At 49.6% G+C, this 26,140-nt stretch overlaps 1 long non-coding RNA gene across 3 annotated transcripts in view; it reads right to left on the bottom strand.

Annotated features, from left to right (window-relative positions):
• LOC112662311 (uncharacterized) overlaps positions 1-26,140 on the bottom strand; it is a 48,164-nt gene that overhangs the window by 5,140 nt on the left and 16,884 nt on the right. The window contains exons 4-8 of one of the 3 annotated variants that reach the window (XR_007401595.1): positions 16,222-16,564; positions 11,824-11,935; positions 11,155-11,321; positions 8,050-8,105; positions 7,264-7,558 (exon numbers count right to left, since the gene is read on the bottom strand). This is a non-coding gene — a long non-coding RNA (uncharacterized LOC112662311). Of the gene's footprint in view, positions 1-7,263; positions 7,559-8,049; positions 8,106-11,154; positions 11,322-11,823; positions 11,936-16,221; positions 16,565-26,140 lie in introns of those variants that run through there. The other 2 variants (XR_007401597.1, XR_007401596.1) reach the window with 2 other exon arrangements.

The following is a 26,140-nucleotide window of genomic DNA, read 5'->3' as shown; positions in this document are numbered from 1 at the left end:
CGCCAGGTGAGCACTATTGCCGCCTTCAGTTGCAGGTGAGGTTCAGCATGAAGTCACCTACCTAACGTCTCTCCACCAGGAAGAGCAGAGCCACACTGGAGGCCCCATCTGAAGGCCACATCACAGCTCCCCTGGGTCGGAGGGCGAGGGGAGATGGGAAGGAGAGAGGAGCCCGAGGCCAGGGCTAACAGGAGAGAAACAGAGGCCTCCCAGGGCAGTGCCAGCTGGTGGTACCGACCCCAGGCCACCATCAGCGAGCCAAGGGGCGCAGGTCCCGACACAGGATCAGAGTGGCCTTCAAAGGGCTTCCCTGGATGCCACGCTCTTGCCTGCCTCTCTGCGCGTGCCTAGGCTGCCTCTCTGACTCTCATGCCTTCTCCTCACCCCCTCTGAAAACCCCGAGTACCTTCCACGGCCTGGCTCAGGTCCCACCGCCACAGGGAGCCTCCTCGCTCCTCCAGCCGAGCAGACCCCTCACCACCACCCCGGTCCCCACCAGCACAGGGCACCACCTCATTACACTCCGGTATCCAGCGGTCTTTGTTGCTTCAGAGACCATCGAACTGGGGGAAATCAGAGCTGGAGAGAGAAGTCATTCATTTATTTATTCTTTCAACACAAATGCACCCAGTGCCTCCTACACAGGGAGACAGAAGTGGGTCAAAGGGACAAAGATGGTCCCTGTTGCAGAGACAGGTGCCGGTGGTTCCCTACCCACCTGAGGGCCTCCTGCCCACAGTCCTCATATATCAGGCTCCCTATGTCTCTCAACCTGACGATGCCTTACAGCCCGTGGCTATGGGGCAGGCTGGACTTGCCAGGCAATCTCTGTCCAGGACAACCATGGACCAACCAGAGATGGGGTTGGTGGATGAGGGACCCCAACCCCCTCAACCTGCCATAGGACAGTGCTGGGGTGTGTCTGAAGCAGTGTCCCAGAGGTCCCCAGGGAGGCAGGCTCCCAGCCTCCCACAGCAGCGACAGCCACACCACCTTGGCGGCTTCCCTCTGTCCCTGCATCCCTTCCCACCCTCATGCAGTGCTCCCTGGCATCGCCTCCCTGGTGAGCTAACTGCACCCAAACACCTGTCTCAGGGTCCACTCTGGGGAGACCCTACCCTTGTGCAGCTTCCAGTCTGGGAAGAAGACAACATCTAGTAAAATCCAAACTCCTCATTTTATGCTTGAAGAAACGGAGACCCGAAAAAGAGAATAAGTTTCCTTCTTTCGTTCATTCCAACTTCTGAAGTTAATTACCTGTATCATATTTCTTTGGTGTAATTCAGACCCCAAATACCAGGCTGAGCGCATGGTCAGAGTGTAAGAGATACAGACTGTGTGGAGCTGAACGCTACACGCCACGGATTTCTGCCCCAGCCCCGGTTCCCTGCATGCTGTACACCAGCTCCCCGCAGCCCCACAGACCTGCACCCAGGCGGCCCTCACCATCGTGAATGCACAGGGACGAGTAGGCCCGGCTCACTCTTCCCTGTGTGCACATACAGACCTAGGTTCAAATGATGGTGCCAGGCAATCACTTCCAGCATGCATTGTGCAAAGATCTGAGCTCCTGTGAGTCCCAGGCACTCAGCGGAACACAGTCGGGAATGAGAGAGAGAAGGTCACCAGCAGCGCGGAGCTCGTGTTCCAGGGTGGGGGATACAAAAAACCCGCACATGAAAACCACCATTTCAGGTTCCTCCTCTACAAAATGCAAAGCATGGACTTCCCTCACGGCCACTCCAGAGAGGGGTGACCGGGCCTAGCCTGCAGACGTGAATGCACGGCGTCCAGCGTGGGGTGGAGGGGACTTAAATGTTGTCCCTCCCTCCCCAACCCTGGCTTCCCGCTATGGATATCTCACAGAGGGGGTGAAGGCAGGCCGAGGACTAGAAACAGGGTCTCTGTGCTGCATTCGAGGCCTCTGTCTCTCTACTCCTGCCCTGTCCACCTCGCCAAGCAGGGGGAGAGAGGTTGATCTGGTGCGGAGACTCCAGGACAGTGGGCCACGCTTGCCGGGGAAGGGGATGTCAGGGTCTGGTGGAAAGGTCGGGACACGAATGAGCTCTCATGTCTCCACCCTCTGGGGTCCAAAGGGAAAGGAGCCTCAGGTGAGCCCCGAGCATCCTCATGCTCCCTTCCCCTCGTGACAATTTATCTTTCTTAGACAGGTGATCTGAGCCTACTCAGGCCAAGATACTGTAGCAGACGGCCTCTACCTGCCTCTCTCTCTCTCTCTCTCTCTCTCTCTCTCTCTCTCCTCTCTCCAGGCTTCCTTTTCCTCTGGCAGTTGGTGCTCTCTTCATTCTGCTCTGTTCACTGAGGCCATGAGGCCAAGCATTCAGGAGACGGGCTCTGGGCTGCACTGCCAGGCTCAGCCTCGAACTGCTGTGTGGCCTCCAGCGAATTACTTAGCCCCTCACACGATCTGCTCATCTATCCAACAGCCCATAAGGATCTTCATTTCAAAGGGCCGTGGAGAAGCAGCTTGGAGACTGCTGAGTACAAAGAGGCCCAGATAACTCAACTTTTTCTAGTAGCTCAGGGTCTGGAAGCTTCTTGGACCACGAACCAGGACCTGAAGTATCTTTTCATTTACTAGCACTCGGCCCCAGGCTCCGCTTGGAATGCTCAGCTAGCAACGGCAGGTGACTTTCCCTCCTCTTGCCACGCTTGTGCCCGGCCCTCCTTCCACGGGTTGTCCCCGTCTACTCTTGGCCATAATATCATTGAAAAGCACCTCAGTGTCACCCCGATGGGAACACTAGCCCTCCTCTTCTGACTGCCAAGGTATGGCTGTGATTTCCTGTCTGCGGAGTAGGCTCAGAGTGAGAAGAAATGCCTTCTCCGTCCTGCCTCTGCCCTGACCTGTAGAGAAGTAGCAAAGCAATCGCCTGCCTGCCTCAGACAAGGCCGCCGGAGGCCCCCAAAGTGTTAGGAATTGCCTCACTGCCCATCCTGTGGCTTTCCCAGGTCCGGGTGGGGAGGGGAGCCCCCCCCCAAATCCTCCTCGACTGTGGCATTGTCTGAATTAATCAGAGAGGCAGACGGCTGCCGTTTCAGCCTGAAGGCCACCTGTGTTCCAAATTTGAAAATCCATTCACTTGGGAAAAGCAGAGAGTCCCACGGAGAGTCAATGGATTTCAGTTCGCTTCACATCGCTTTGGGCAAATAAGCAATTTTATTTCCTCTTCCCCACCCCCTTGAAAACATCAATGAAGTGTTTTGCGGTGTTGCTGACAGCACATGTCACTTCGAAGCTGGAAATAAAATCTTCTTTGAGCTATTTATAACTGACTCGCAAATGGAAGGCAGTGGGAAGGAAACTAAAACTCGAGCCGGGAATGGTGGGGTGTGCTGGGGGCCAGCCCCCCACTCCCAACTGTGGGCTCTGTATTGGCCGCTCAGAGCCCCAGGCCCCTATTCACCTGCCGGGCCACCTACAGAGGGAAGCAGGGTGAGCAGGCATGTGGACAGAGGAGCTGGACCAGGAGGGTGCATTTTGCAAGGACAAGGAGTGTGCTTTGTAAACTGTAAAGTGCCCCAGCCTGTGCCATGAGATGTTTCAAAGAAACTGATGAATCCTACTTTTCTCAAAGTAGGAATTTTTAGCCTGGGGTCGGGGTCTGGAAAGCACCCATAATTGTTTGCAAAACTTGGAAGTGCACAGTGCATCTCTCTGCAAAAAATGTTCACTTAATTTAAGATCTCAAAAGCATCTCTGACCCAGAAGAGGGAAAACCCAACATTCCAGGGGGAGTGAGGGCTACAAACTCAAATGCCCACTGGACCCAGCTGGGAAGGAAGTTGAGTGAGTCTGTGAAACAAAGATCCGTGGACACAGTGGCAAAGTGGGGCTCCTGCCCCAGCAGAAGGGGCATCAAGACATTATTGCCAACCAGGAAGGTGGACCCAAAGACACCTAATTTTTTTTATTTTTTAAGAAAAAAAATTGAAATCCAGATTTTTACTATAATCTTATACTTTTTTCCCTCTAACTAATTCGGAGCTTTTATTATTATTTTTATTTCTTTAATTGGGTCAAAAGGGGGAGAGAGAATCTCAAGCAGACTCCACTCCTTGTATGGGGACCAACACAGGACTCGATATCACAACTCTGAGACCATGACCTGAGCTGAAATCAAGAGTCAGACACTTAATGGACTGAACCACCCAGGCGCCTCTAATTCACAGCTTTTAAAATTAGGTTAAACAACACATCATCAAGGGGCTGGATTCAGCCTGAAGGTCTCCACTTTGTAAATTCTGTTCTCGAGTCTCCTGCTGAGATATTTGCATGGCTGCTCAAAGAGAACCCAAGTTCAAGGTCAGGACTCCTTCAGATCCAAAACTGAGTGAGCCTGGTTCCCTCTTGAGGCAACAGGTGCCAGCATCATCCCACAGGCTCACCTGAGCTGGGAACCTGAATGTGCCATCAACTCCTCATCCGCCATTGGATGGTTCTGGAATTCCTGTCCATCACCCAGAGAGCCTTCCTTTCTTCCTTTGATTCAGCTCTTCCCAGGCTTTGCCTGCTCCTCACCCACCTCTGTCGCCATCATTATCACAGCTGCTAACTGGTCCCCTGCCACCACCCATTCCCTTTGTGCAGAGGCAGCCTCAGGATCTCTGGATGGGCCTCCAGTCTCTGTCACAGCCAAGGACAAAGGAGGCCAAGTCACTTCACTTCCTTAAACCTAAGGTCTCAAACAGGTTCCAGTTCTCATGAGAGGCACTACAACACCAGGGACTCTGGACCCCACTCAGTGCCTTCCCCCAAGTTCACTAATTGGATCAGAATCACTTCTCCTTCCAGGGGAGGAAGGAATGGATTGTGGGTATGGAGAAAGATGCCAGCACGGCTTCTCCCTCATCTTTCCCTCTTGGGTGTAGGATTTCCCTTCCCCCTATGGAAACACGAAATGCTGGGATAGGAGCTCCCATGCAACACAGCCATTTATTATTTGCAGCGAGACAGGTAGAGAATAGCTTACCCCTTTCAGACAAGCCCAAAAGCTGCTGAGTACCCCCCAACAACCATGTTCTCGTTTGCATCATTCTTGCCACGCTTGACAAATGCAACTGTTTTTGCAATGCCCTCAGTTCTCCTACTAGACCCCAAGCTTCCCGAGGGCAAGAACTCTTTCATCTGTGTGCCAATGTGCCAAGGTCCCGGCACATTGCTGAGCTCAAGAACTGCTTATTAAAATGAACTAAACCTGGTAACAGGAATACCCATCATGTCACCACTCCCCCAAGGCTTCTTTCACCCAGGCCCAATGTGCATGAGGACCCCCAGCCACTCGGTCCCCATGATCCCTCTAGACTCTCCCCTCCCAGACCAGCCTCCACTTATAAGGCTGCTCCATAACACAATACTCCATGTCGGGTCTGAGCAGCCTCAGAGCAGGACCGGCTCCCACCTCGTGGATAGTCCCCTGCTCTAAATGTGCCTGAGACACGGCTCCTGGCTCGTGGGCCAGGAAGGCACTACGCCATAGAAGAGGGGCTGGAGCAGCCTACGAGCTGCCAGCAAAGCAATTCCTCTGTGTATAGGGAGCTGCCACCCCTTGGCATATGACAGACAACTATATCTCTTTACAGATGAGTAGACAAAGGCCCAAAGAGAGACATGTCATCCCAGACAGGGGGATGGAATTGATTGTAGAGAGAGAGTTCCCCCAGAGGGATGAATGGAGAGCTGGGCTGTTCACACACTGTAGTTTGAAAACAGATAAACCTCCAGAAACAGGAAGACAAGTCTAGGGCAAAATGAGGCATTAGTGCACAGGTTACCTGCTAGAAGGCTTCAGTTCTGTCATGATGGTCATACGGCACAATGAAGAGAAAAGTAGCCTTGACTCAGAAGACACACTTCCTACGAGATCCAGGAAAACAACCTTAATTTCCCTGAGCCACCATTTCCTTCTCTGTTGTGACAGAGTTAGATCCGATGAGGTCTAACTTTTGACAGCCCCAGTAACAGGCTCTGCATCTCCCCCTTTTGCCACACCCTGGCTTCACCTTAACCACGTGCCCTATGTTAGCCAATAGGACGTTAGAATTTCCCAACAGGAGCAGAGACTCAAAGTGAGATTGGCCTCACTTTGAAGATTGGGAATGCTTCTGTGCTCCCCGCCCAGCCCAGAACCCAGATCTGAGCCCAACCTGGAGGCTGGGATCAGGCTCAGTCACTTCCAAAGTCCGAACCAGAACCTCTCTAGCTGAGCCCAGCCCAGATCAGCCTAAACACGGTACATTCAGTCAACGGGAAGACTTGTGGAAAAAAAAAAAAGAAGAAGAAGACTTGTGAACATTGGATGAATGCTGTTGCATTATGTCATTAGGTGTCACACAGCAAAAACACTGAAATATTCATCAATGGGGCAGCTCCAGTTCTGATGAACTAATGGCACCAGGCGTTGAATCAGAAGTCATGGTATTAGTGAACGTCTCTTGGACATCATGACATATGCCAAAGTGGGTTGTTGATATTGTTATTGGGCAATTAATCCAGATATGTATCAAATGGGGTAAAAAAGGAAAATGATTCAATGTAATCATAAGAGCAAAATGAATTATATATCTCGCTCCTCAATTCGAGCTTCTTACAAAGATCTGGCCAAGTCATTTCTCTGTAGAGATCTGGTCACTTTTTAACTCCACCACCACTGCCAAGTCACTGCTCTTCCAGCTGCTAAAAGCTGCCTGCATTCCTTGGCCTGTGGGCCTCTTTGCATTAATCGCTCCATCGCTGTGTCCATCCTCACATGTCCGACTCTGCTTCTCCACCCTCTCTCCTTCCTTATAAGGATCCTTGTGATTACATTGGGCCCACCAGCGTAACCCCAGGTCATCTTCCCATCTCAAGACCCTTAATTTAATCATATCTGCAAAGTCTCTTCTGTCATGTAAAATACAGTCACAGGTTCTGGGCATCAGGACATTACTCCTGTGCGGAGTAATTTTGTGTGGACATTACTCTGTCCACCACAGTAAATATCTGACTTTCATCTTAGAAAAGCAGAATTCAGAAACTAAAAAATTTATCCAAAAGAAGAAAAAGATATGGACTGTCACCAGCACTGTTCACATATATTATAGTTCTGTCTCCTTCTGGTCACATGGTAATATTGTACTTCTGAGCCTCCCTGGAAAACAGTCATCCCTGATGATTTGCTTTAGCCACTGAAACGGGAGCAGAAGTGACAGTCCCCCTGTAAAAAATGTTAGCGACATGCAATTTGCCATCTCTCTCTTCTCCATCATGGCAGTTGATGGTCTCATATCAGCCGGAGTCCCAAAGTGAAGCAGACCCCCAGATATCCCATGATGGACACACAGCATTAGTGAGAAATAAATTTTATTATTATTATTATTTTTTTTTTTTTTGGTGAGAAATAAACTTTGTTGTTTCCAGCCACTTAGGTTTGGGGGCTTATCCCGTCATTCAAAGCTTCCGGGCTGCCAGATCCATATCCGCTGCAATACTCCGTTGTGATCGTGTATCACCAGGTGTGATCCCAGGGACTCCCAACCACGGTCCCAATTCAGCTGTCTTGGCCAAGATCCAACAAAGAAGAATCCAGGGATCAGAGATCAAACTAAGATCTTCTAAATCCAACTAAGTATATCCTCCCATAACTCTCTGAATGCATGCATGTGCATGTGTACACACAGAGGAAGAAACCTAGCTGTTCTCCCAGAGAAGCTGCCCCTTCATGCCTTCTGACATGTTCCCAGTTGCTTGCACAACCTCAGGCAGAAGAGCCAGTGGAATGGAGGATGGGCTGCAGGAGGGAAGTGGTGACATTGACTCTAACTCACTCAGTCGCTCAGAAGCCTAAATGGGGATGAGGATCTAAGTCGACTGACTATGCAAGAGAGATGCCCAGCCAAACAAAGAGGCTTGACAAGCTGGTTATTATTGTATCTGCCACAACTCCTCAGCTCCAGGAAATGTAAGAAGACAGAAAGCCAGACAGCCTGAGTCCTGGTGAGGCAAGTTGGTTAAGGGCCAGGAAAATCCTCCCCCACATATGTACTCACTAGAAAGGTCTTCATTGGTGATGGCTATTTGCCAGAGAGCCAGGCCTGGAAGACAGCTTGAAAGAGAAGGAGAAAACTGTTGTGTGTGGGGGTGTGATTGGGGGACCTGCATATGTCACGATGTGGGATGGATAGGGAAAACAGAACACAATTTGTCTTAGAAATAAGTCCAGACCTGTCCTCCGAGGGAGTGCCTCACACAGAGAAAGTTCTCAGTGAGTGTAGCAGAGAGGGGCTCTGAAACTTAGAGAAGATTAACTCCACCTTTGTTCACTCATTCATAGTCATTCATCATTCTTTCTTTTAAGAAGCATGATGGAGGGGTGCCTGGGTAACTCAGCCAGTTAAGCATCTGCCTTCTTGTCAGGTCATGATCCTGGGGTCCTAGGACTGAGCCCTACATCAGGGCTCTGCCCCTCCCCCTGCTTCTGCTCTCTCTCACTCTCTCTCTCTCTCAAATAAATAAATAAAATATTAAAAAAAAAAAAACATGATGTAGTAACAACCCTGCAATCTTGGAAAAGATAATAAAGCAGGACCTCTGTCTTTAAATAACATACACATAATACATGAATATCAAAAGCTAACCATATGGGAGATCAGTGGTCTCCAAAGTGGGAGAAGGGACATATTTACCATCAGTGCCAAGACAACCATTTGGTTTGTTTGTTTGGTTTTAAAGATTTATTTTATAAAGAGAGAGAGCATGCACATGAGTGGGGGGGGGCAGAAGGAGAGAGGGATCTCAAGCAGACTCCCTGCTGAGTGTGGAGCCCAATGTGGAGCTCTAACTCAGAATCCTGAGATCATGACCTAAGCTGAAATCAAGAGTCAGATGCTTACCTGGCTGAGCCACCTGGGTGCCCCAATAACCATTTGAATAGAAAAAAGAAGGTATTCGAATTTCTATTTATTTTCTCTCATATTTCCTAAATTCATATTTTATGGATACTTTCTAACATATGATAAAACAATATAATGGCACATGTAAATAATAAATAAATGAACAAGCAAGATAACATGGTTTGGAACTACGTGTTCAAAACTGTGTAATGATGGAATACATAAGTAACAACCTAGAGCAGTTATAGATTTTTGATTTCCTGGTTAAGAGAACAGCAAGATAATAGTATTTGATTTATCCTCATCCACCTTCCCATTGAAATACTTACAAAAATAGACCCAGGAGAATTACAGGTGCAATAATACTGAAAACTAAAAATAATGTTCGGCTTTCTACCAGAGCCCAAGAGGAATTTCTACTAAGTGAAGAACAAGCGAGTCTATGAAGCCAAACAATAACACCAGTAGAAGAAGAGAAGAGGTTCCCAAACATGTCCATTGTCTGCCCTTACCTCAGACACTAGGGCATTTTACCAAAAAAGAAGGGCAGCAAGAGAACTATATTGAGTATCTAATGCTGTGTGACAAATAATCTGACATTCAGTAGCTCAAAACGACAGAAATCACGATCTCCCCCAGCTCTGCAGATCAAGGAGCTGAAGCAGCCTTGTTGGGCATCTCTGGCTCAGGCTCTCTCAGGTGATTGCTGCCGGGTATCAGCTGCAGTCCAGTCATCTCAGTGATGGACCAAGACCACAAGACCCACCTCCCAGGAGGTTCACTCCCATGGCCAACAAGTTGCAATGGCCAAGTTGGTTTCTCTTCATGTGGGCTCTCCACAGAGCCGCATGAGTGTCCTTCCAACATGGCAACTGGCTTCCTGGAGAGAAAATGGCCCAAGAAGCCAAAGCAGAAGCTGCAATGCACTCTATGACCTCGCCTTGGGAATCACCACTGTGACCTTCACCATCCTCTACTGGTCACACAGCCCAGCCCTGATTCAGTGTGGAAAAGGACTACACAGGGTGCAAAGACCAGACGTGAGGCTCACTGAGGCCATCGTAGAAGCTACTACCACAGAAACTAACTCACCAGAGATCATATCTGCCATCAGTCTCTCTCACTTTTTGCCTCTTTGTTTCTGTTTCCCTCTGTCTCTCTCTCTCATTGTCCTTTCTCTCTCTCCATCTTTATCTCTGCCTCTGTCACCTGTATCTCCTCCATTAGTTTTTATCTTTACATTTTCAAAGACTATAACATCCACTTGTGAAAAGGTAAAACCTTTACTGATCTTACAACTAGCACCAGTGAAGGGATAGAAGGAAAGGGCAAGGGTATCAGCAGGAGTCAAAGCAACAAAGGAGATGCCCAAACCACTGCCTAAGACAAGGAAGTGACTCCATTTGATTTTGGAAAAGAACTTCTCCTACCATTTTTCTTCACCCTGCAGTCTCCATTGGCAGAAGTAGTGTCTCAAGGATGAACAAATAAAAGTTAGACCAACAGGGCACAGCAGACATGGATTTGCCGACATGAAAGTGAGGCCATCCTGTCTCCAGCTGACCTTGGGTAAATCCTTGCCTCCTACTGTCTGGCCACCCCCACTAAGCCACTTCGATACACAGCATGGGTTGTGTAACTTTTGGAACTGGCTTCCTATCTTAGGAAGGAATCTCAGCTACAAACAGCAGAATTCATTCTGTCTAGTGTAAGCATGAAAGGAACATATGAAAGGCAATTAGATAACTCAAAATATCTCTGAGAGGAATAAAGAATGGACTCTGAATCTGCTGAGTCCAAACACCCCTGTGGGGATTTTCTAACAAACATCACTGTACAGTACCTACCAAGACTGAGACTGAATGCCAGAAATTCCACCACTGCTGCCCCCAAAGAACCAAACAGCACCCCCACCTTCCAGACAAGGACCTCATATTGCTCGTTTCTGATTCCAGGCCTCCAAGAAGTTCACCTGACTAAAGGGACCCAGGTCCCCTGCCATTATCCTGGTTCAAGCAATCCTTGGAATGCAAAATTTCTGGATTCTTCCTTGAGAAGATGAGAGTCCTAACATTAAAAATAATTAAGAGGTAGTGAGGCTATTCAAAAGATTGTGGACAGCTGCAAGTGACATTTGTCAACTGCACAAATAAAAGGAACACAAAAAATGTAAGTTAGTGAGAAAGAAAAGTGTTTCCTCATGGATGGCTACCCACCCACACTGTCCAGAAAAATACCAAGATGGATATCGGTATCACTGACCTGTTGTTGATGGTTATTGGCAACATGAGTACATTTAGGGTTATAGATGATGTTCAAATCCGTGATCTCATTTGATCTCACAAAATCCCAATGAAGTAAACCAGTTGGGATTATGAGGTTTGGAGAGATGGCGAGGCATACCGGTCACTGGAGCTCCCACTGAACAGCTGGAGATACAGCAAAGGTGAATCTCCCTCAGCACCTGTATCTGCATCTCAACAGGGGAAACTCTTCACTTATCTTGGTAGAGAACCTCAGCTTTGTAGAATAGGAAAAGGTCCTATCTTCATCCATAAGTGGATATCCCTTTATAATTTATTTCACATACACTCCAGGCACATAGATGTTTTTCCTTATCAAAAGGCAAACATAAGTTTATTTTCCCATTCCCTTCATCGAAGTCACCCATTGGCTACTGAGCAAAGATCAGATTAAGTGCAGCAGGGCCAGAGTTACAGGTGCAATGGTCCTTTGTCATTTTTGGCTACCTGGAATCCAAATTTCCTTCCTGTTTCATAGAAATCCCCAATGTGTATGGCAGTCTTGGTGGAGACAAAACCTCTGGAAGCCTAAGAAAACTAAGCAGTGCCCATCCCCACCCAGTAGTTGGACAGTCACATGACCTTGGCTCATCCAATCACACCTCCCGCCTTGAATACTGAAACTCACCTATGTTCTTGGTGCCTTAGCTTCTGCAAATGTCCATCATTTTTTTGAGCCTGGTTTGCAATCTTTTCCTCAGTCCTCAATCTAGCCAGCACGCTTCCCAAAGATTCCTTCCCTGCTTAAGTCACACGATTATGCAGAAACAAACAAACAAACAAAAAAACCCGTGAGTGGTTCATCTTCAATGTCATGCTAATCATTAAAGAATCCAAAGTTTCTGTTAGCCAGCCCAGCCTCATCAGCACGGAAGAAAGATCTTTGTTGGGCTTTCTGAAAGGCCTTCATATTTCAACAAACATTCATTGTTTGCACCTTCTGTGCCAAACACTGTCCTAGATAATGGAGATTCAGTGAATAGGCAGTAATTACTTCTCTCTAGGAGTTAATGGTTAGAGGGAATTCAAAGCTGTTTTTAAAGGCCCCCCTACGCCCATCACTACCTTTTCAGACACCTAGGAATCAGGTTAGAAACCACTGATCTAACCAAAATCTCTCCTATATATATGGACAAAAAACTAAGAACCAGAAGGGTGAAGAGATTTCTCCAAAGTCGTAACAGCAATTTCCCAACAAAGCCGGGAGCAGATCTCAACTTCCGCAGATCCCAAGCCAAAACTCTTTCCACTTCATCACCCCACCTGTAGGGGATTTAAACAGCAGACATCATCTGCCCTCTTGTTGATTTTTGCCAACTGGTCAACACTGTGATGCTGGCAGGCAGTCTAGTGAATGCCCAGTTAAGCCCAGCTGGGGTCACCTGCAAAACGGAACACTACCTGAGGGAGAAAACAGTCTCGCGAGGCCCTGGGGACACACTGTGGACGACAGGTTTGAGCTAGCAAGTCCAAAAGAGAAATGGGAATAGGAGGCAGACGCGGAGCACGCCAGTCTGCTTTTCCAGCACACCAGCCCCAGGAGCATATGGCCCATAATTAGCCACCCGGGAGATGGTTATTGAGCCACAAATGGAGAATTATGGCTTCAGGTGAGAACCAGCAGCAGGAAGCAGAGCCCTCAGAAGACTGAGAAAACCCTGTTTTCATGCAAATGCCCTCAGTCATCATAAACAAAAGGTGACAGACAGGGGCCTAGGGATGACAAAGTGCAGGGATGCTGTTGCTACATAGGATACTGCGTTTCTGGAAGATCTTTGAGAGCCTGCAGAATCTCTCAGGCACTCGTTTCTTAGGCCCCGGAACCCCGTGTCCTTTATTGCAGGACTACAACCTGGGAGCACCCGCTCTGGGTTGGGAACTCATGGTTGGGTTGGAACTCGTGTGGGAACCACAACAGAACTCGTGGTTCCAACGACACGTTTTTCGTAGTTGAGGAGATCCACGTTACGCCAGAGAATTGGCCAAAGGTCCTCAAAACAAGGCTCCTTTCTTCTCTCTGCCCACTACTCTCTGTTCCCTTCCAGGGCCCTCGGGAGGCAGCACAGTGGAACAGGGGAAAGCACAGAGCACAGATTTGATTATTGAGCCACCACTCCCCGGCTGTGTGGCCTTAGTCTGTTACTTTACTTCTCTGTGACTCAGTTTCCTCATTGGTAACATGGGGATAATGTTGTGTGGAAAATGCGAGTCACTGCATTGAAAGCTCTCAGAAGAGCTCAGCAGGTCATAAGTGCTCAGTAAGAGTTAGGGGCCCCCGTTGACAGCCCACCCCACAGATGTGGTCTCCTCACACCTCACTCAACCCTCTGCTCTTATTCTCAACCTCTCTCCACCTTACACAATTTCCCAGTGTGCACATTCCTCACCTCCTGTCACCCCATCCCTTTGGGGGCTCCAAACCGACTCCTTTTCCCACCATCTCTACACATCTGCAACCTCTCCACCTTCCAGATCCAGAGGGATCACATCAGAAAATACACCTGATGGCCATGGGTGGGAATAACCCATCCCTGCCTTCATCTCTCGGCCAGTGTGTGCCTCCCCTATGGTTCGTGATGCTCGTGTGCCTTGTTTTATACTCATTTATGCCATTACTACTCAGTTAACCCGGGGAGGGAGCAAATGGGGAATAGGGAATGATGGTTGTCGCAGCATCCCTGACAGGCTCCCGCAGATGCACTTCATGCCGTTCACTCACCCCCATGCGAGCATCCACACACATCCTCTCTGAGCCAGTGCCAAGGCCTGGGAGGCAGGCTTCCAGGGAGAATCAGAACTCCAGCTGGCCTTGGCTGAAAAGGGCAGAGTAAACCAGGGAGAAGAAGAGGGGGTGTGCAAGGAAATGCGCAGGGTTAGCTGACACAGGTGAAGACTGCAGAAGTTAGAGCATCGAAAGATTAGCCAAAACAGGTTGGCTGGGGTCGGAGGGCCAGGCGGTTGCTAAGGAAAGCAGGAGTGGTTCTATAAGGACTGGCGAGTCATACGAGGTGATTCAAACACAGTGCTCAGCAGGACGGATGACACACAGGGAGTGTGCGGGACACGTTGACTATGATCACCATTATTAATTGCACTGGTATCTTAGTCTAGAAATGTAGCCACTGGGTGTTTAGAGACAGAAATATCCATTAATTATAATCAAGTTCAACTTCCATCACCAAGTTACTGGGTACCTCAGGTCAGGCTCTGGGCCCTTCTGAGCCTCTCTGGGTCTCAGTTTCCTCATCTGTAAGAGGAGGGAGCTACACATGCTGATCTCTGGCTCTTTTCTTCTTGCGCCAACCATCTCTGATGCTGAGGTTCTGCTGGCAGGCAGCTTCCACTCCAGCCCCCACTGACCTGCCCCCTCTGTGGCCACCACCACTTAAGTTATGACACACAATTCTGTGTTCTCTGTATCACCCCACACTGTTCCAGTGTCCTGAGTTTCTGGTCTACCCACAGATCATGTCTTTATTGAGCTCCTCCCCCCATTGGGACCTATGAGAGAACTGAGCACCTAGAAATTCTTAATGGCTATCAATTTAGAAGGAGTCACATCATCAGGAAAACTGAGAGTCTGCACTTAGCCTTATCTTAGTGATAACAGTAAGGAGGAGAGGAAGAGAGAGGAGGAGGTAGAGGAGGAGGTGGTGAGTGAGGAAAGAAAGAGGGGAAGGAGGGGGAAGGAAGGGAGAGGAAGAAGGGAGGAAGAGGAGGAAGGGGAAGAATTAGTGGCTAGTGGGGAGGTGAGAGGGAGAGAGGGGATGGAAGGGGATAGAGAAGAGGAGAGAAACAGAGGGAGGGGAGGAAGAAGAGAAGGAAGAGGGGAGGGAGAAGGGAGAGGAGGAAGAAGAGGAGGGAGAGAAGGAGGTAGAGGGAGGGGAGGAGGTGGAGAGGGAGGAAAGGAGGGTAGGAGGGGGAAGGGAAGGAGAGGGAGAGGAAGAAGGGAGGAAGAGGTGGGAGGAGGAAGAGGATGAGGAAGGGGAAGAGGAGAGAAGGGGAGAGAATGGGAGGAGGAGGGGGAAAGGGAAGAGTGGAGGAAGAAGAAGGAGGGAGGCAAGGAGGAGTAACAGTGGGAGAGGAGGAGCAAGCACTGAGTGTCCTGCGTGTGACACACAACTGTCAGTCCAAAGATTCCGATGCTTAGGAAATACCACATTCTGTTCTTTGAAATCACCCTAATTTCCACTCTGTGCCCCTATCCCCAGGGGCTGGCGGGGTTCCCTCACATCACAAGGTGCACAGCATCCCAGGAGCCCATGCTGCTCCTTCCCTGCACCCCTGCCTGGCCGCTGACCTCTTCCTCCTCGAGAGCACAGAGCCCCCTCCAGTCTGCGGTTTACCCCTGAACAACTGGGCACCACGAATCCTTAAACAGCACCAGCCCCCCAAGACCCAGGGTCCCCTCTTCTAACCTCCTCATCATTCTGCTCCGCCTTCTCCCCAAACCCTGCCAGGAACAGGACCAGATTTCGAAGCTCCTGGAGCCCAGCTCTGAGTGGGCAGACAGCTCCCATACCTCCTCCACTCCAAAGCCTGATCTCCCCCCTCAGACGCCAGCCCCTCTCTTCACTTTTTCGTGTGGATTTTCATTGCTCATTATACCTAGAACCTAAAGCTTTTACAGGAATAAGAAGCTCCCCTTCCCCAGAGGGCCAGGGGCACTCCTAGAAGGTGAGGGGGGTACAAATGGCACATCCTTCCAGCACTTGGAAGAAGGGCAGGAGACAACCACGGGAAGATGGCCTGCGAAAGGAGCCCTGGCACGCAAGCCCTGAGCCCCACAGTGTCCACAGCCCTCCCTGCTCTGTCCGAGGTTGATGGGGGCCAGGGATCTGTCTGCGGGCGTGGGCCAAAGCTTTCCAGACACTCTTCACCTGGACATAAAGCCTTGATTGCCAGCCTTTCCTCCTCTGTCATCCTGAAGTGTGATGCCCACTCCCCAACCCCATCACCCACCCAAAACCAGCCTCTCAAGCCAGGCCTCGACCCACCTCCCTCCCCTCAACTCCTGCCAACTCACCCACACATCAGCTCTGGTCCCACCCAAGTCCTAGGCCGTCTCATCACTTCTGTGCCGGTTCCTTAGCTTGAGCTGGCCCCTGAGCCCCCAGCGACTTGATTCCCTGCATCACTGGGCACTGGACTCTGTAGGCAACCCCAGAGCTGGCCAGCCTGGGCTTTCCTCTGCAGCTTCTCTGGGGGACCAGTGGGCCATGCACGGTCAGCAGGAAAGGCCACTGTTCCCTCCAGCTTGGCCCAGCTCCGCAGTGGGGGGACTGGATGCCTCGCTCTCTGGGTTCAGTGGTGATGTCCCCCTTTGGTTGTCCACGGGATACCACAGAGCAGAGGACAGCAAGGTTTTCCTATAAAAGGCCAGATAGTGAATACTGTAGGCTTTGTGGGCCACACAGCAGTCTCGATCACGGTGACTCAACTTAGCCCTGGGAGCCCAAAAGCAGCTGGAGATGACAAGGAAACAATAGAAATGAACTTCATTTATAGACAGACACAAAAATTTTAATCCATATAATTTTCACATGTCACAGAATATTATTCTCCTTTTGATTTCTTTTAACCATTTAAAATAGGAAAACAGTACTTTAAAATGTAAAACAAAACAACAATGGGCTACAAATCTTACAAGAGGAGGCAGCCAAAATTAACAAGTCAGGAAACAACAGATGTTGGCGAGGATGTGGAGAAAGGGGAACCTCTTGCACTGTTGGTGGGGATGCAAGCTGGTGCAGCCACTCTGGAAAACTGTGTGGAGGTTCCTCAGAAAGTTGAAAACAAAGCTACTCTGTGACCCAGCGATTGCACTACTGGGTATTTATCCCAAAGATACAAACGTAGTGATCCAAAGGGGCACTTGCACCCCAATATTTATAGCAGCAGTGTCCACAAGAGCCAAACTATGGAAAGAGCCCTGATGTCCATCGACAGATGAATGAATAAGGATGTGGTCTATATATACAATTAAATATTACTTGGTCATCGAAAAGAATGAAATCTTGCCATTTGCAACAACATTGGATGGAACTAGAGGGTATTATGTTAAGCAAAATAACTCAAAGAAAGACAATTATCATATGATCTCACTCAAATGTGGGATGTAAGAAACAAAGCAGAGGAGCATAGGGGAAGAGAGGAAAAAATAAAACAAGATGAAATCAGAGAGGGAGACAAACCACAAGAGACTCTTAACCCTAGGAACACACAGAGGGTGGCTGGAGGGGAGGTGGGGGGGATGGGGTAACTGGGGGATGGGCATGAAGGAGGGCACTTGATGAGATGAGCACTGGGAGTTATATAAGACTGATGAACCCCTGAACTCTACTAAAACCCATAATACATTATATGTTAATTAACTAATTGAATTTAAATGAATTTAAATAAAATTTTAATGAAATGGGAAATTAAAAAAAAAAAAAAAAGAAAGGCAGCCAGCCTGATCTGGCCCACGGCTGTAGTTTGCTAGTCCCTGGTGGAGAGGAGTGAGTCCCGGGTTTGGGGTCGCACAGTGGCCTTCCAGTGTGGCCCCTCCCTCTTCCCAGGACCTCGGACAAATTACTTAACATCTCTGGGTTTGTTCCTCCGCAAAACACTTGGAAAATAATAGTGCCCTTTTCATAGGATGGTCGTGGATGCTAACTGAGAAACAACGCAGAGTGGTTTGGGGCACAAGTACCCCAAATGACAAAGTCTAAGCAGGGACGGCAATGACTCTATGTTATCATGGAAGAAAAATCTGGAATCTGGAAATGTAAAACAGGCAGGGTGGGGGGCACAGAAAGCAGTTTGGAAATCAGAAAAGTCCTGAGTTTGTCTCCTGGCTTGGCCACGTAGAGCTATGTGATCTTGGTGGCATTACTGGACCACTGTGGCTCTCAGTTTCCTCGTCCATAAAGTATCCGTGATCTGCTCACCCCACAGGCTCTCCAGAGGATTCCTTTAACAGCACAAAAAGTAAAGTGCATAGAGTAGACAAAAAAATGGCAACTATTATTTATCCTGTCTTGATTTTTTCCTATCCCAAATTTCTTTTTCTTTTTTTTTTTTCAGAGAAGAAGCCAACATTCTTTATCAAAAGCCTGCCTCCTCTCTGTCTCCAAAACATCCCTTTTGATGCTTCCCCTGTGCTCTATCAGTACAATATGCTGCTGCCTCCCCGAGGGAACCCTTGTTGCTGGAAACTAGGGCAGCCCTTTGAACCTGCATTCTTTCTCCACACTGAAAAACATCAGGCGATGTGCTGGGAACTGTTTGTTTTCTTGTCCTTATCCTTGGAGTCCCTCTATTGGGATCCGAGGCTGACAAGGGTCCAGCATGAAGAGAGGCTGCCCAAGGGCCCAGCACTGTGCTGGACATTGTCTGCCTGGCCTGGGCGGCAGCTTTGGGGCCCTCAGGTCCCTGTCAGCTTTGTGGATCAGACTGATGGTCAGCTCCCAGCCCGGGGTGTCTCTGATCCCACATAAACAACTCTGACACAGGCCAGGCTTGTCCTCTTGCTGAAAAAGCTTCCAGACGTGGCATTTTGGGGAAAGGCCTGCTGGTAGCTAGAAGGCTAGTGCAGCTAGAGAAGCTATAGTGATTTGAGGGGGGGAGGGACAGGGGAAAGCACTCCTTGGTTGTCTGGTCCTCCTGTCCCTTCAGGAGATGGATGGGCCCAAGGCTGACATTTGGGGCCAAGAGGCCAGAGCCAGGATGGAAGCCAGAAACATGAAAATCCAGGCTGAACACTCACCCAGAGAAAGTTGGGTCTACTCACCAAGTCCAGTGAGTGAGGAGAGATCCCCAAGTCAGGACAAAACCAAAGAGTTAGATGTCTTCTATCTCTGTGTGGCCAGTGTCTTCCCTATGCCTGATACTGGACCATGCCCAGGAATGTGTGGCAAACACATCACAGTCCCAGCTTCCTAAAGAACTCCTTTTCCAGGCACAGAAATATTCACATACATGACTACTTTGTGTTCCCAGAACCCATTTCACTTCACCCATGGCATGTAGCTGATCTACATTTCCTGGCTTCTTGGTCCTGTGGGCCATGGGACTGAGTTCTGGCCCATGGGTATATGTGCCAGGGGGCCTGGCCCACAAAATGACCCCAAAAACTCCTCCTCCTCCTGTGCCAGCTGTATGCAGAAGGCCCATCAGAGGCCTCCTGGGCCCTGGGATGGGCAGAGCCACAATATGGAAGGAGGCTGGGACCCCTGAGTAACCCTATGGAAGGCCACTGGCTGGTCTGCATCAGACTTGGTATGAATAAGAAATAAACATCTAGCATATTGAGCACCAAGATTCAGGGGCTGGCTTGTTAGAGCAGTTAACCTAACCTATCCTGCCTAATGTGGTCAAAGAATCTGTAGTATCATAAGAGCTATGACACCGTAAAACAGGTAACCACACAGAATGAAAGCCAATCTCCCTGCCAGCTGGAGAGTTCCAGGATTTGAGCTCCCTCCAAGCCCTATCGGAGATGTTCCCAATCAAACCCGCACTGTTGCTGGAGTTTGTCACTTGGCCCCCACACTGACTCAGCCTCCTGCCCACCCCTGATTCATCCCGCCTTCCCAGACTCTGGCTGCCCCCGATCTGTCTCTCCAGAGTCTCTGAAAGCTGCCTGTGCCAGTCTCCCCAAGCTCAAGTTGGGTGCTCTTCACTAGGCTGTGTACTCCCTAGGACAAGGTCATGGGGGACCTGGGTTGGACCACCTCAGTGGAGTGGTAAACAGAACAACGGGAAGATACTCTTGGTTCTAATCATGACTCTGCCTCTCAGGAGCCCCTGTCCTTTTCTAGGTCCAGGCTGTCATAGTGGACATCCATCTAACCATGACTGTCCACAGCTCTAGAGACTCTCATTTCAAGTCACCCACACAAATGCTCTCTTCACGTACAGAGAAACTTGCTGTTCAGCAGACCTGTGATCAGTGTGTGTGTGTCCAGGTTTTAATTCACGACCACGCTGTGAGGTAGTACGCTCTTCCCATATTGTAGAAGAGGAACCTGAGATTCAGAGAGGAGAAGAGGTCTCTAGGATTCACACTCATGCCGCACTGACTCCAATATCTCTTTCTGACTCCTGATGGTTCTTTCTGTTGTCCGAAAACACCCCCGTTAAGTCGATAGTGGAATCTGCTCTAGCTTGGTTTGGAAAGTCAAGGATCAGGACCCAGACCTGCCCTGAAATCACTGTGTGACCTTGACTCCTGTGAGGCCATTTCACCATCCAGAGGAACCGTGAGATGCTCTGAAACCCTACAAAGGTGGAAAAGGATTGGATGTGTTTCTAGATAGAAAAATACGTTAAAGAGGAAAACCGTCCAACCGACATAAGGTGGTACTTCCTCTGTGTGCATCAGACCTCGTTGAGGGCGGAATGCTGGAAGCATCTGAACTCTCCATGCATTCAGAACTTGCGGAGAAGAAGAGGAAGGTGTGTAATTTGTGTTGTTCTTGTGGCTTCAGAAGCTCAGAGAGGAGCTGGGAAATCGTGACTTCCACAGCTCACAGCTTTGAGTTTGTGTGGACATCTGGGCCTGGAGATGGTGTCATCTGGCATGAGTGAGAAAGCCTCCCTTTAGCAAAAAGTGATTTGCAGGAAGGGAATTTCTGTACTCCGCGTGTGGGCAAAAGACAACCAAATGTTCCCTGGCATTCATGCTTCGTTACCGATGAAACGGGGTCCCCTCCGCAACCATCCACGGGAAGGGAAGAGTATGAAACCACGCAAGACCGTGTCCCCTGTAATCCAGAACTGAGATCCTGCCTGTGAGCACACTTTGGAAAACAGAACATAAGGAGATAATCTGAGATGTACACAAAGATTCACAGCACACGTCTTACCTCCCTTCTCACAAAATAAAAAGTAGACCTGGCCTCAAACTTCCACAAGAGTGAACCAATTCCATCCATTTTGCGGTGTATCCACATATTAGAACGCTGTGGTGCTGTTAAAAGGAGGTTTCCGAAGGCGTGGTAGTGGACTGAGGAAGTGTTAACCATGGGAATGTACTGTCACCCTACAAGCTGCCCCTGCAGCACAGCCCATCTCCAGAAGGTGCCCGAGTAAGTGGTAACAGCAATGCTTCGGAGGAGAAAGTGCCCAGCCAGCAGCCAGGGTGAGGAAGGAGACTGGCTTCTCATCATTCACTGTCTCATAACTTTCAAATCTTCCAATAGAAAAAGGCCATCAATGCCCAGCCACAGTAAAGAAATAAAACCCATACTAAGACATGTTGTTATAAGATCCAACCAACTTCCAGATGGAAAAGAAAAAAAGAAAAAGAAAAAATAAAAAAAAAAAGGTCACATATAAAGGAACTGGAATCAGAATCCCATCAGGCTATTTCCAAGGAGCAAAATAAAGACATTTGCAGAGTCAAAAGTTAGCTTCTATGCAGCCTTCCTTGGGAAGCTGGAGGAGGTTATGCCTCAGTGTGAAAGGAAGTCGGTCAACAGGAGGGTGGGAGATGTAACAAGGCAGAGGGATGATGTGGACAGAGCAGCATCGGGCCCAGAGGACCCCCGCTCCGGACGACAGCAGGGATCAGAGCACGCTGGAGGGAGGTCTTCAGGAGAATAAAATAGATTGCGGGCATTTATGGTGTTAGGTTCCTTGAAAAACATGAGCAATAGATCCTTAGAAAAGTAAACAGATAAAACACACAAAATGATGTTTACTCACAGAAAAAAATACAGTGCGCTATTTAAGGCAGGGCTGGAAATTATCTGTAGAGTCATCATGATGTATGTGTTCATTCAGGCTCCCTGAGGAGCAGATGTTAGAAGATGTGCATGAGATTTATTGGGGGAAACACCTAAGGAAGGGTAAGGGGGAGGGAGCCAGCGACAGATGGAAGCCGCCACGCAGCTCTGACACTGGGAAGGAAAGCAAGTCAACTTCAGGAAATGTTGTCCACGCCGACGGGGACCCTCCAGCCAAAGCCTCCCACTGAAGGAGTCCAAGATCTAGCACACAGGGGCTCGAATCTGGGCCCCGCTCGGCTGTCCCTGACCAGGGGGCGCTGGAAGGACGCCAGATCCAGGGGTGGTTCCAAGATGGTTCCAGAAGCAGCCGCTGGGGACCACGGATCGCAGGAATGGTGAACACTGACCGCAGGTTTAAAGGAGGAGGAGGAGAGGGGAGGGGGAGCAGGTGGTGTAGCAGAGATGGGGGCGATCACAAGGCGCCTGCAGGTGCTTCTCCAGGCTTCTCACCCCACCCGAAGTCAGACTGAGGCCACTGGACGATGGACGATGAGCAGAAGTGAGGAGCGTCCCCTTCCAGTGGAGTGAAAGCCTCCGTGCTTCATCCTGTGCTCACTTCCTCTGTTGCCGTGGGTTCGGAAGCCACAGGTTGAGATGGTGACAGCACAGGATGGGGTTCATGGAAGTCCCCGAGTCACAGAGAGAGGACAGACCGCACAGACCCACATCAGCACCTCGGGCCTGCACCACCCCCCCCAAGACAACTTGGCCATTCACTCAAAGGAGAGCGCCGGCCACACTGTCCCCGTGGCTCCTGAGCTGTCCCAGCTTTTCTGCAGCGAGGGCTGGGTTCCCACGCCAGCTCCATCACACCCTCAGCAGCAGGAATCGACCTCTAGCCAGAGCTGACCCCGCACCGGCTCGGGTGGAGCACTGTGCTGGGAGTCATGGGATCCGGCTTCTCCATCAGCCAGGGGCTGTGTAGTGCATCTAGAAGGTGCAGGTGCAGGGGAGTTCGCCCCCTGGAGCACAGTTTGACCAATGAGAGATGGGAGAGGAGAAGGAGCCTGCAGACACATCCTGTCCCTTCTTCCCCATGGGAGATTGCTCCCCAAGATGTCCCACACGGCCAAGCCAGCAGGTGTGTCCTCTTGAGATGCTGCAGCCTCTGCAATGCACCCCCTTGCCTTTCTGTCCCCGTCCCCCGTGTCCATCTTAGTTCCCTGCACCGTCACTCCTGCTGCCCTGGGACCATATGTCCCCCAAAGCCTGAGTGTGGAAGCGGTGTCTCAGGCTCCACATTCTCGGATCTGCAGGCACCAGGGGGGCTCCGGGGGAAGAGGGATCTGACGACAGGAAAGGGAGGTTTGCTGAGCCCTGTGTTCAGGAGTACGAAAGAGAAGTAAAAAACTGAGCAGCTCCGAAAGGGAATGGAGATGCACAAACCAAGAAAATTGCTACGTGATCTCACTGTGCAGACTCTGGGAACTTGTTTGTTTACCCACCTCTGTGATTTCTCGCTGACTTTTTCCCACAAAGATGAGCAATAAAACGTACACGGTGCAAACAAGCTACAGATCCACATGGCAGGGCCGCAGGGAAGGGAAACAGAAACAGGAGGGGCCGCAGCCTGGAACCGATGGGGTAGGAGGGTAGCGGGGAACACGGAGTCATAGGGCACCCCCAACGGGGGCCCAGTGAGGCCCGAGGCCGGGGTTCTGGGCCTGCAGAACCCCCCCCCACACACGCCAACAACAATAACAAAACCTGCAATGCAGGTGGATTGCCTCCCTAAGTCTCTGGTCCAAGAAATGCCATTGTTCCTTTTTTTTTTTTTTTACAAGAAATGTCATATTTCTATATATTGCTAAATCAAATTAAATCCACCCCAGCCTTGTCAGCCAAGATCAGCAATAAACCCACTTTCAGTTATTTGGGAGGGGAATGAAGCGGAGCCTCCCGCCTCTCTTGAAACTCTAAAATGATACGATGCGCATTTTATTGACCACCTGCTACCTGCCGGATGCTGTTCTAGGCCCTTCGTGTGTTAGCCGGCTCAATCTTCGCAACACTTTGGGGGAGATACTGGTGGCATGTCCAGTGACTGACGAGGAAACCGAGGGACTTGCCCAAGATGCTACAACCAGGCAGCGGCGGAGAGAGTGCGAGCCCCTGAATCCCACATTCTCAGCAACCCCTGTGAATATGTGAGGCTGTCACAGTGGAAACGCAGGACGAGCCTGGGGACTCCCAGCAGCCGCGGGTGGCTACTCCCGGCCCTGCTCGTCAAGCCCTGAGGTGCAGGGCATCGCTGCCATCCGCCCCTCCTGCCACCCCGTGAAGACCTTTCCCACGGAGACAGGGGCCCACGTCCGGAACACAATGCAACCGGAGGCTCAATCCACCCACCCCCCTGCCTCTGTTTCCCAGCTCCAGGTTCCACTATCTGAGCAACCCCCACAACCTCTTCTTCTCTCTGGCTCAGGAATTTCAATTCTCTTTCTCTGGGATTGCACTCCTGTCTCTCCCCACCCCCTCTGGAGTATCAGCCTGCACCCCCAGAACCCATAGACTGGAAAGGACTGAGCCTTCATCCACGGGTCGGTTGCACACGGGAGCAAGGGAGGTCCATCCCTCGAAAGGCATGTTTCTGCTCAGGAAACAAAAAATACTTCTCTTTCTTTTCCAAAGGGATCCAGGGCCGTCGGGCACTGTTGTACGAGTTGTGCACTGTGCTACTATAGGAGGTGCCATAGATTTAAATACTTATTAAAGTATTTTTAAAGATCTTTTTTTAAAGATCTAAATAAAGTGTCTCGAGGAAGAGGGGGACTTTCTCTCTGGCTAGAGGTGGGGCTGAGAGTGGCCCACCGAGCGAAGGGGGAAAGTCAAAGCACTATTGAGGCTTCAGTAACACATCCTGTTGACATTTACTGAGTACCTAGTATGTCCAGGCACATTTCTAAACACTTTATATTCATTATGTCCCTTAATCTTTGAAACAATCCTCATAGGATTGAGGCAGGCATCACTCGAATCCCCATTTTACAGAAGAGAAAACCAAGAATTAGTTAAGCAGCTTGTTCAAAGCTGTACAACTAAAAAGTGGAGGAGCAGAGATTTGAACCCATATCTGCCTGACTTCCCAGCCCTCGGCTCTTAACCCCTGTGGATGACAAAGGCACACCGGGACTCCGCCTCGGGCAAGGAGGGATCAGAAGAGGTCTGCAGCCACAAGATGCACTCCGGTTTTACAGAATGGGTGACGGGCACTGAGGGGGGCACTTGACGGGATGAGCACTGGGTGTTATTCTGTATGTTGGTAAATTGCACACCCATAAAAAATAAATTTATTATTTTAAAAAAGATACCATTAAAAAAAAAAAGAAAGTTATGTTCCTGCCGTGTCTCTTTTCCAGAAGTTCCGAGACGGTGAGATCATATTGGGGCGGGGGGGGGGGGGTAGGAGGGATGGTCTGCGTGTTAAGAAACCTAAGTGGAACCCAGTACCACCAACTGGCATGTGTGGCTTTGGACAAGCTGCTTAACATATCAGAGCCTCAAATTCCCTCCCCTGCAAAACTAGAGCTGGTGCTAACTTCCTCGGGTGGGAGGATTAAGTGAAGTCTCTTATATAAAGTGCCTGGGACACCTCCTGCACAAATGCGAGTATCCCTTTCCACCTAGAACCCTCCCCACTCCTAAATTCTCCACCATGGAGTCCATAAGGAACCTGCCTTTTCAGTTAAATTCCTGGAGTGAGCATTTAAAGAGAGGCTTAAGCTCAGTTTTATTATCCAATGCAGATAACTTTTTTTTGATGTGTATCAATCATTTTCATTCGTAAGGTGGGTGGATTTTATATATCTATAGCTAGCTGCTGAGAGAAAAATCTTTAAAGCTTCAAGATGGGATTTTAAAACATCTTTATAGATGAAAAAAAAGCCAAAGTTTAACCTTCAAGGAAAATAAAAGAGAACATGAAGTCTATACTTGAACACACACAATACAAAAAAAAAAAAAAAAAAAAAAGACCGGTTTGAGATTGCAGATGTATGACCTTGACGTCCATTGTTCGGGCAGCAGAAAGGATTACCTTCACCTGTGTTGTAGAGGAGGCAGCGCCGAGCATCATATGATCGCTCCAGATCCGTCCTCACCCACGACGCCTGCCCTGGAGCCCAAAACCCCGTTATCAGAGATGCCTCGTCCATTCATACCATTTCTCTC

Source organism: Canis lupus, chromosome 13, assembly GCF_003254725.2.
Source record: "Canis lupus dingo isolate Sandy chromosome 13, ASM325472v2, whole genome shotgun sequence".
Classification (NCBI taxonomy): Eukaryota; Metazoa; Chordata; class Mammalia; order Carnivora; family Canidae; genus Canis; species Canis lupus.
This window is presented reverse-complemented; position numbering and strand designations above follow the sequence as displayed.